Below are 10,000 nucleotides of genomic sequence, written 5' to 3'. Positions count from 1 at the left end.
AAGTGTGGTAACACTATGGTGTTGTACACTTTAATCTTGGTATTAAGCCTTATGTCATTTCTGCTCCAGGGAACCTTCTGCTGAGATCCAAAAGCTTTAGATGCCGCATTTATTCGACGATCTATCTCCAGGTCAGTGGAATCATTACTTATAACTGTGTTTCCTAAGTAAGATCGAAGGGAATCGCAATGTTTCTAACGCCACTGGCTGCTGACTGGTGGTATCCACTGGTGGAGGTTGGTACAGTAGTTCTGGGTTTGTCGATACTCAGTCCAAATTTTGCAGCAGCAGCAGAAAAGTGATTTTTTTATTTCTTGAATGTCTTCTAGATTAGTGGCAACAAGTGCTGGAGGCAGTGTGGCCCAGTGGTTAGGGCGCTGGCCTTGAGATCCGGGAATCCCGGCTTCAAGGCACGCTCTGGCCACTGGTTGAATTTGTTCCTGGTAGTCCCTGGTTCAACTTCTCAGCTGTAATTGTAAATAGCCAACTAACTTGCCACCGGGCAGTTGGGATTCTTAACAGTTATTGTTGAATGTTCTGTTGTGTCGTGATTGTGTTCATTGGCCCTGAAAAGCCCCTATAGGGAGTGGTAAATTAAGTATGTATGTATGCTTTGTAGTCTGCAAAAGGCAGTTCTCTCATGCACAGGTCTCTAGTCTTGCTGTGAGCTTTCAAGGGGGACAGAGTGAAAAGCTTGTGATCTGTAAGAGTGCGTAAATAGACACCTTTGCTCAGGTTTAAACCAACTGTTTCAAGCACAGCTCCTAAATATAGAGTAAGGGGGGTAGGTGCCAGTACATAGCCCTGTTTTACACCATGACACAGGAGAAGCATCACAAACATCCCCACCAACAGTCACTCTTCCAGTTTTGCTATCTATCGTGGAGTGATCGCACAACATTTATACACTTATCAGGGCAACGGTAAATTCTTAGTATTTTCCATGAGTTGTCTCTGTCGACAGTATCAAATGCCTTTGAAAACTCCACGAAAACCATCAAGAGGGCTCGATTTTGCTCACTGGCTTTTTCCTGTTTTCCTCCAGCTGTCGCAGTGTGAATATCATATCTGTGGTAGATCACGAGGCCTTGAATCCAAACTAACTTTCTGGAAGTACAGCGTCTGCCACAAATTTAAGACGATTAGTGTTAATATAGACCTCCACTCTCTCCATTCCAAGAAAGACAAAGGCCACTAACACATTTGCATACCCAATACTGCAGTATTTTATGTGGTCATACGAATGAGTGATTGAAGATCTACAAGAACTAGACAGGAAACCTGAGCAGTAATGAGAAAAAAGGCAAGCACAACTACGAGTTACACTCATTAACAGATTTGGGAAGTCGCGGACTGAAGGAAATAGAAGTACAATATAAGGCTACAACGATCAAGACCGCGCATTACATTACAAAAAGCAAAAGCTCTCATATAGAAACTGTAAGAACCTTTCAAGACGCCAAAGAAGAAAAAGAGAGAAGATCAGTACTTAAAGATCCGAAAACGTACGTTCAACATCTGAACTTAGACACTACATTCAACAAAGAGCTCAGATGCACAACAGTAAAAATGGGCGAGAAAGAAATTGTGTTAACGACCAGCAGCTCGAAGTGCATCCAGCAGCTACTCAAACAGTCAACAAACAAGGAGTACCAACAAAAAGTCTCTGAACAGCTATGGCTTGGCAACTAGGTCACACAACGTTGGAAAGATAGCGACATCTCTCAGCACAACTTCAACCCAACCACAAAGTGGAAAAATACACCTGATGTTGAACTGAGTGAATACACTAGCATCTTACAACAACTGGCCCCTACAAAAGCATACAGAGTAAAGAAACAACAAGAACGGTGATTAGATCTAACATGCACGTTGTGCCATAATACAGAAGAAACCATCCCGCATCTACTGTGTAGCTGCTCTGCTATAGCCCAAGTCGAGACGATAAAATGTTAAGACCGATATACCACTCCCTATTATCATTATACAGCATGGAAAACGATGCCTCCAAAAAAATAAACCGATTGCAGAGCAAGAACCGTGCTCGACCCATGGGCGCGCGGTTAATAAAGAGCAGTCCATTCAAGAGACCGTGGTCAATATTAATTGACCAGTTATTCGTTGTCTCAAGCAGCGCTGTTGTCGTGCTGTGCATTGATCGAAAGCTAGATTGGTACGTGTTCAAGAGACAATTAACCTGAAGGTAATCATAAAATTGATGCGAAATATTTTTTCGAAAACTTTTGAGGCGAGTGGCAATACTGATATTGGTCGATAGCTTTTCCAGTTCACGCTTGGATCCTTTCTTAAACCGCGGTGTAACTTTTGGAAAGATTTCGGCACCTATACTGCTCAAAAAAGGATGCTAAGGACGGCCAGACAATACTGTCAGAAATTTTTGAGAGTTTACAGGGAATTTTATCTAACCCAGTGGCTTTTTTTGCGTCTAGGTGGTTCAAAAGCCTGCATACAGTGTTAAGGTTTGGAGCTTTAAGAGCAAATATTGTATCCGTGGGTTGTAGATAGAATTCTGGCTCAGTGGTTGCTTGTAGGACTGGGTGGCCCGAAACTCATAAAAAAGTCTATGAAAAGAAAATCGGGTTCTTCCCTAGTCACGGAATGGCATAATTACCCAGAATTCATTTGGGCATGAACGAGGCAACTTGAGAAGCACGAGACTGGACCTCATTAAATGGCTGAAGCGCGGCCGGAGGGAAAAGTGAAAAGAAACTGTCTAGCCAGATACTAAGGAGTAGCCCTTGTGTGTGCTGCTAATGTACACTTTTGATTTCTGAACAAATTTTTGTTATAGAAAATTTGCGACAAAGTAGCGCTTTTTTCGCTGTTATTCTTGTAGCAAAAACTGGCTTTTCGTCAGTTGGTCTTGTCAAAAGAACGGTATAATGTAAGTAAGAGAATACTGAGATTTACATTTGCAGATTACGAAAGGCAAACTCTATATGATCTCTATGCAATAAGCGCATTCAACATTTTCTGATATTAATACTATAAAAGTCTGTTTTTGAAGGATTTTCCTGCTACTGCATATAGAAACAACAACCGAGTTTTCTCTCCGGTCTTCTCAGTTCTCATGATGTTCGCAGAAATTACATTCTGTTCCTCAATAAACCTAGAACAACCAGTTATGGTCTTAATTCTCTTTCTTACCTCAGTATCAGCTAAGTTATGGAACGCGCTACCTGATTTTATCCACACTGAATAAGTAAACAGGTTTTAAAATGAGAATCGATCCAGGCTGTTTTTCTGAAAATCGCTGTTTCTTTAAATATTTTATGTTTAATTATTTATCCGTATGGGTTATGTATTTTAGCTGTAAATGTAATGTCTACAAGATATTAGCTATTGTACTTACTCTGAAATTCGAGACGAAATAACTTTAAGCATGTGTGTATATTACCTTCAGCAGGGTGCTTGCGTACACTTTGTAATCTGCGACTCCAGAGTGCTTATCACATGACAGATAAAGTGACTTTTCTCTTGAATATATAAGCCATGGAAATCGTACGCTAAATTGTAATGACAAGAGCGGTCTGGAGCTGTGAGTAGGCGTGGGATTTGTCTCATATGGTTTAGGGCCCGACATATCCCTCCCTGGATGCCGTACCGGGAGGCGAGGTGGGCAGCAGAAAACAGCAACAGCCAACTGCGTCCAAAAGCGATCGCACTGGCCGAAATCCCGGGATGACTCGGTTGGTACGACGCTCCAGCGCCACGTCTGGAGGTACTGCATTTTTCTCTCTTGTTCAAACATTCCGTCAGCTCATGCGCAAACTGCCATAAACAATTTTTTTCCAAACATCCCACATCGCTTCTGGATTTGTCTCTGAAAAAAGCTCTATTCTATGGCTGTTGTGTAACATCGTTGAGGAAGTGGTGGTGGTTGAAATTTTTAAAAAGGCGTGTCTCAATCGTGCAATGAAGTTATTATTTCAAGTTCGTTCGTGTTAATTGATGCAATTTAATGTAGCTTTAGCTTCCATAGTGGAAATGTATACATTACCGGCCTAGATTAGCCTGTTTGCTATTTGTGGGCAAGTGTATTCTTTCTTAGCATCTCAGCTGATTGTTTCAAGCTATTGCAGAAGTGGAGAAATATACCTGGTGTGGTATATGGTATAAACACAAGAAGAAGGCAACATTTGCTACCAACCAATATGTACAAGAAATACAAACAGCAGCAACCTCTTGTTGATACCCAATGCAGGATGTGCACAGGAACTCAAGAATCAGGCACTCTCGTATTACAATTGCTCAAAGTCTGTATAAATCGAGACACGACGGTACTTTACAAGGAGAAAAAAATCAATGAGATCCATTATAAAAGACGCAACATCATTCGCAAGTCAACTTAATCTGGATATTAATTACAATAATTTGGAAAAGAAAACAATCATAAAGACCGACGTTAAAAAGACAAGGCCAAGAAACTCAAAGCAGAAGCTGGAGATTTGACATGGAGATTCTGTTATATCAACGACTGAGGAAAACGTACCCCATCTACTCTGTAGCTGCCCTGCTATTGCCCAAATATTTTACAAAGGCAGACATGATCGTTTGCTACGTCCAATCTATGACGATATCTTAAATATGTCTGGGTTTAACTATGGCGAGAAAGTAACACCATGGCATAAGAAACCACCTCCAAAAAGCAAAAAGCTATGTTGAGAACCAAAATGCAAAAATTATCTGGGACATACCTATACACCAAGATACACCACCAAGGAATGGAGCCAACAAACCATATATCGTGGCTAGCGATATAAAGGAAAAACAATGGATAATCATCGAATGAGTTGTTTGCATCATTTGAGCGATTAAGGAAAGAGAAAGACTAAAGATGAACAAGTATGAAGATTTAAGAACAAGTCTCAAGAGACTGTACCCAGGATACAACTAAATGCAAATAAACGTTCTTAGACTTTATAATTACATCAGATTAAAGATCCAAAACTGTGAAATAGTAAAAAGGTTTCTCTGATGAACTGATTTTGGTTAAACCCTTTTATGGATGATGGAGATGTATATAGTATCTTATTTGCATTTTTCTTTTCGTTTATAAGCATCTATGAATTTTACTACTTTATTTTGTTAACTATATATGCATATGCCCATGGTGCGCGCGCGAAGCACCATTTGTAAGAAAATATGGTAACCCATCTGTGCGAGAAAATTTGGCTTTGGTGACCGTGCGACCGTACGTCTCTCCACCCCTCCATGTATGCCAATGTGACCAGTATCACCTAACCATATCGGGGCATACTCCAGCTGACACTTACAGCGTACATCTTTGATATTGGACATCCATGTTATGGTCAATTAACACCTGTCAAAAACAAGGCATCCGCTGAACAGTATCACATGACCATATCGCGGGGCTCAAGTTTAGAGGTCATCGAGGTCAGCTGTTTTTTTTAAGTTGGCCGCTGGCTAGGCGGCAAATATTTATTACTCGTTGGATTTTGCTTTCAAATTTGACCTTGAAATTTTGCGTGGAAATTTTGCGTTGGATTCAAAATTCACTAAAAAATTAATCTATATGTTTTTCAAAATTTTTTCTATATGTTTTTAAAAAAATATTACCAAGCACCAAACTACATGATTAAATATTCACATAATCAATCAAATGGAACATGAAAGAATCACATAGCATAACATTATTAGAAATAAAGAAAGGGGTTTTCCCGTGATTTTAACAAATCAAAAATGTACCCATAAATTTATTTCCTGATATTTTTTCTGATAAAAGTACAGATCTGATAAATTTTCTGATGCATGAAGTTTGTTTAAATATTAATCAAAATAGCGTGACATTTGACAAACTTTAGCAGTAAACTTTAGCAGTAAAATTTAAAAATGTCTTCTTCATATATAATGGATTGCAGTATTTATTATGATCTTTTTATTGAAAACGTTTTATTTTGTAATGTGTAATAAACGACTTATTGATAATAAAAAAGAGCTCTATTTTCCTTGTTGTACAAAACGAGATATAAGAGATATTGATGGTGTAATGACTTGCGTTCAATGTGGTCTTTGTCATCATCATGTGTATAAAAATGATTATATTGATTTTTATGAGAATATGTATAAAATAAGAAAAAAGAGTATATATATAAGAAAATATCATATTAAAAATGTGTTATTGGATATGGAACTAAAAAACAGATCTGTAATATCAAGAGATATTATAAACCGTGTTTGTAACACATTTGATCTAAGAGATTCATCGGGTGTATTTGATGAAAAATTGTTTTTTAATAAATCATTAGTTCAATTAAGAGATTATTATAACTAGTATATGCAAATTTGCAATGTTCTAATTTTCGATCATATTTTTTTGCACTTGCATAAGTTTGAAGTAAAACACCACATCCACTGATGACAGCAATAATAATAGGATTAAGAGTAATTCCACCTGCTATTGTACCAGTAACTACTAATAAAGATTATCCAATATTGGTTGATAGGTGTATTTTTTGGTAATGTTGAAATAATTTTTATAACACCAACATTTTTTGTGATAATATTTATACAAATATTTGCTTTCATGAATTTCTTTTTCATTTGATAGATTTTTTTGCTTATATGATTGAAAGCAAATATTTTTTCACACATATTATGTATATACATTATACAATGATTATCTGTTTTCACTATATCTAATCTGATTTTGTAACAATGTTATTTGTTGTTTTACTTCAGCCTTTCAAGGAGAATAGCATGCTGCACCGTGTCAAATGCTGCACTAAGATCTAGAAGGACCAGGAGAGTTACTTTCTGTGCATTCATATTCATCAAAATGTCGTTCTTAACCTTAATTAAGCAGCACAGACTCAGTGCTATGATGTTTCTTATACGCCGACTGGAATACAGAATTACTCATTTATGAAAGAATCAAAATGGAAGTATTTAAGAGAATTATATGAAGTATCTCAACCAAAACAAACTTTTGGTTGTTTCCAAATATCAGCAAGCATTGATAATGTAAAATATGTTTTTGTATACCTCAAAAAGAGTTATCGTAACGCTAATGGCTAATGGCTAATGAACTCCTTATAAAATTGATACTTTTTCATTAGATTGTCCATCATCTTTGGCGAATTGCAGACTTGAATATGGAGATGGTGTATTTTATCCTGAATTGGAGTATGATAGTGACTCCAAAGTACGAATATTCAATGATTTGATGTCTTACGCAATGAGGAAAAATGATTTTGATTCTGGTACTCAGCTAAATCTAAGCAATTACGATAGTTTGTATCCGCTTCTATTTTTCGATCTGTCTTTTCCAACAGAAAACGTAACAAGAGATCCAAAGCAGCTTACATTTAGGTATAGATTGTCAGAAAATGCACATCAAAATTTCAGTGTTCATGCTGTTGTTTTATATGAAGAACAAATTGCTATTGATAAAATTGGAAATGAACTTGTTATAGCTTAAATTTTGTTTTCATATTTAATTAAAAATATGTTATGTAATTAACAAATTATATAACATATAATATATACAAGAAATGACTCACCTTTACGAAATAAATGTAAAATTATCACCGAATCAAAAAAAGAATTTAGAAAAAGCTTTTCATAAACGAGAAACAATTGTTTTGAGACTTTATCAGGAAACGATACTCTTCATGTGCCTGCTAATGTTGTAAGAAAATTGAATAAAAGCAAACAATTAAAAAAAGGCATGGATATCAAATTATCTAAAACTAATATTAGAAAACAAGTTGGAGGAAGTTTATTATCTTCAATTTTGTCATTAGGAAAAACATATCTTCCAAATATTGGTAAAACACTAGGCTTATCAGCTTTATCAGGATTAGCTTGGGAGGAGCTTGTCAAGCTTTAAAAGCCATTACTGGAAAAGGAGTTCAAACAGGTGGTTTAATTATTCCATATAATAAAATTAATGAATTGATGCCATATGCAAATATGTTTACAACAAAACAGCAAAGAGATATGTTTAAGGCTCTTCAAATGGGCAAAGGTCTTCATATTTATCCATCAAAGCTGGTGGCTTTTTAGGAACAATTTTTGCTTCAATTGGAATACCAATGGCTGTTGATTTGGTAAAAAATCTTATTAGTGGTAAAGGAGCTCCAAGAATTGGTTTAAAACGAACTAATGGAAAAGGAGCACCGAGAATTGGTTTACCACAAATGCAATCTCCATTTTATAGTTATCCACCATATGTAACAGTTCAAGGTGCAAAAAAAAAAAAGAAAAAAGTAAAAGGAAAAGGATTACTATTAGGAAAAAACAGTCCTTTCAACAATATTCCAATTTTAGGAGCAATACTGTAAAACCAAAATTTTATAAAAATATTCCAATGTCAAATCATGATTTAATAAAATGGTGTAAATATTTGCATATACCAATAAATGATGTATTATCAAGAGATGAATCTGTTCAACATAATCACAAACAAGCATTATTTATTGACAATCTTGAACCATCATATATGAGGGGCAGTCATTGGGTCGCTACTTATGTAAAAAAATGGTGTTATTAATTATTTTGATTCGTTCGGCATGCCACCTTTTCAAGAAATTGTCAACCATGCAAAAAAAGAAAACATAACATTATTACATCAAAACAATCAAATACAAAAGATTATGACAACAATATGTGGTTTTTTTTGTTTGTACTTTTTAAATGGAATAAATAAAGGAAATTCATATTATGATCCGTTAAAAGTATTTAATACCCATGATACAACGGCTAATGAAATATTTTTTCAACAGTATTTTAAAAATATCTAAATTACATATATATAATGGTTAAAACATATTGCGTGAAACAGAAAAAACAAACTGAATGTGTTGAACCTTCAGGTTATAAACAAGCAAAAAATGGAAGATTAATGTTTTATTGTACTTGTGCTGAATGCAGAATAAAAAAAACAAGATTTGTTAAAAATCAGGGAAACTAAAAAGCCGGCTGGTAACCAGCAAAGGAATAGCATCTGATCTTGGTAATATTGCTGCTGAAGCTAGTTTTACTCATGCTATCCCTTGGCTTGGAAAGAAAGCTATTGAAATGGGGAGATACTATGGATCAGAAGCTCTGAGAGACCCAAAATTACAGCAAAAAATGATTAATTATGGTATGAGCAAATTGAATTCTCTTGTAAATAAAGTTGTTTCAGAAGCTCTTAATCAATTGTCAACAAAAATCAGACCAAAGAAAAAATATAAAATAAATAGGAAAGACCTTGATGGTGGTTCTCTTGATATTCAAAAACAGTTAGCTAAGCTCGGAGAATTACATTTAAGAACTCCAACTGGTAAAAAATACAATTACGGTGGACCTGGTACTAAACTAGAAGAAAGATTGAATAGTAATGATTCATCAATTTGGGATCCAATTAATAAATTAGATGCTATTTGTCAGCAACATGACAGGCTTATAGCAAAGCTGGAGATAATTTGACAAAAAAGCATCAACCTGATGATGTTATGATAAAACAAATAAGAGATATTCCTTTTAATCAAAGACCATGGTTTTCAACAACAGTAAAATACACAATGCAAGCAAAAAAATATTAGGACTTGGTGTTAAATCAAAAAACGTAAAGCGGCGCTGAGTAATAATAATTGGTCTCAGCAATTAGCCAATGAAGTACACAAACCAATCAAGAGAAAATTCAAAACCAGAGGAGTTATTGTAAATCATATTGATGAAATATGGGCTGCAGACTCAGTTGAAATGCAGCAATTTAGTAAATGGAACAAACGATTCAAGTATTTGCTTATGGTGATAGATGTTTTTAGTAAATATGGATGGATTGTACCATTGAAAAATAAACAAGGAGAGACAATTAGAGAAGCATTTCGAATCATCTTCAAAAATGGTAGAAAACCAGAATTTTTATGGAATGATAAAGGAAGTGAGTTTTATAACAGACACGTAAAAGATCTCTTAGCTAAGAATAAAAAAAACTCTATTCAACAAAAAATGAAGAAAAATCTGTAGT

General features: G+C 35.4%; 1 long non-coding RNA gene across 1 annotated transcript in view; it reads left to right on the top strand.

Annotated features, from left to right (window-relative positions):
- LOC138013246 (uncharacterized) overlaps positions 1–1,309 on the top strand; it is an 11,063-nt gene extending 9,754 nt beyond the window's left edge. The window contains exons 4-5 of the long non-coding RNA XR_011125194.1: positions 70–131; positions 1,046–1,309. This is a non-coding gene — a long non-coding RNA (uncharacterized lncRNA). The remainder of the gene's footprint in view (positions 1–69; positions 132–1,045) is intronic.
- Positions 1,310–10,000: the final 8,691 nt, after the last annotated feature.

Source organism: Montipora foliosa, chromosome 8, assembly GCF_036669935.1.
Source record: "Montipora foliosa isolate CH-2021 chromosome 8, ASM3666993v2, whole genome shotgun sequence".
Taxonomy (NCBI): domain Eukaryota; kingdom Metazoa; phylum Cnidaria; class Anthozoa; order Scleractinia; family Acroporidae; genus Montipora; species Montipora foliosa.
This window is presented reverse-complemented; position numbering and strand designations above follow the sequence as displayed.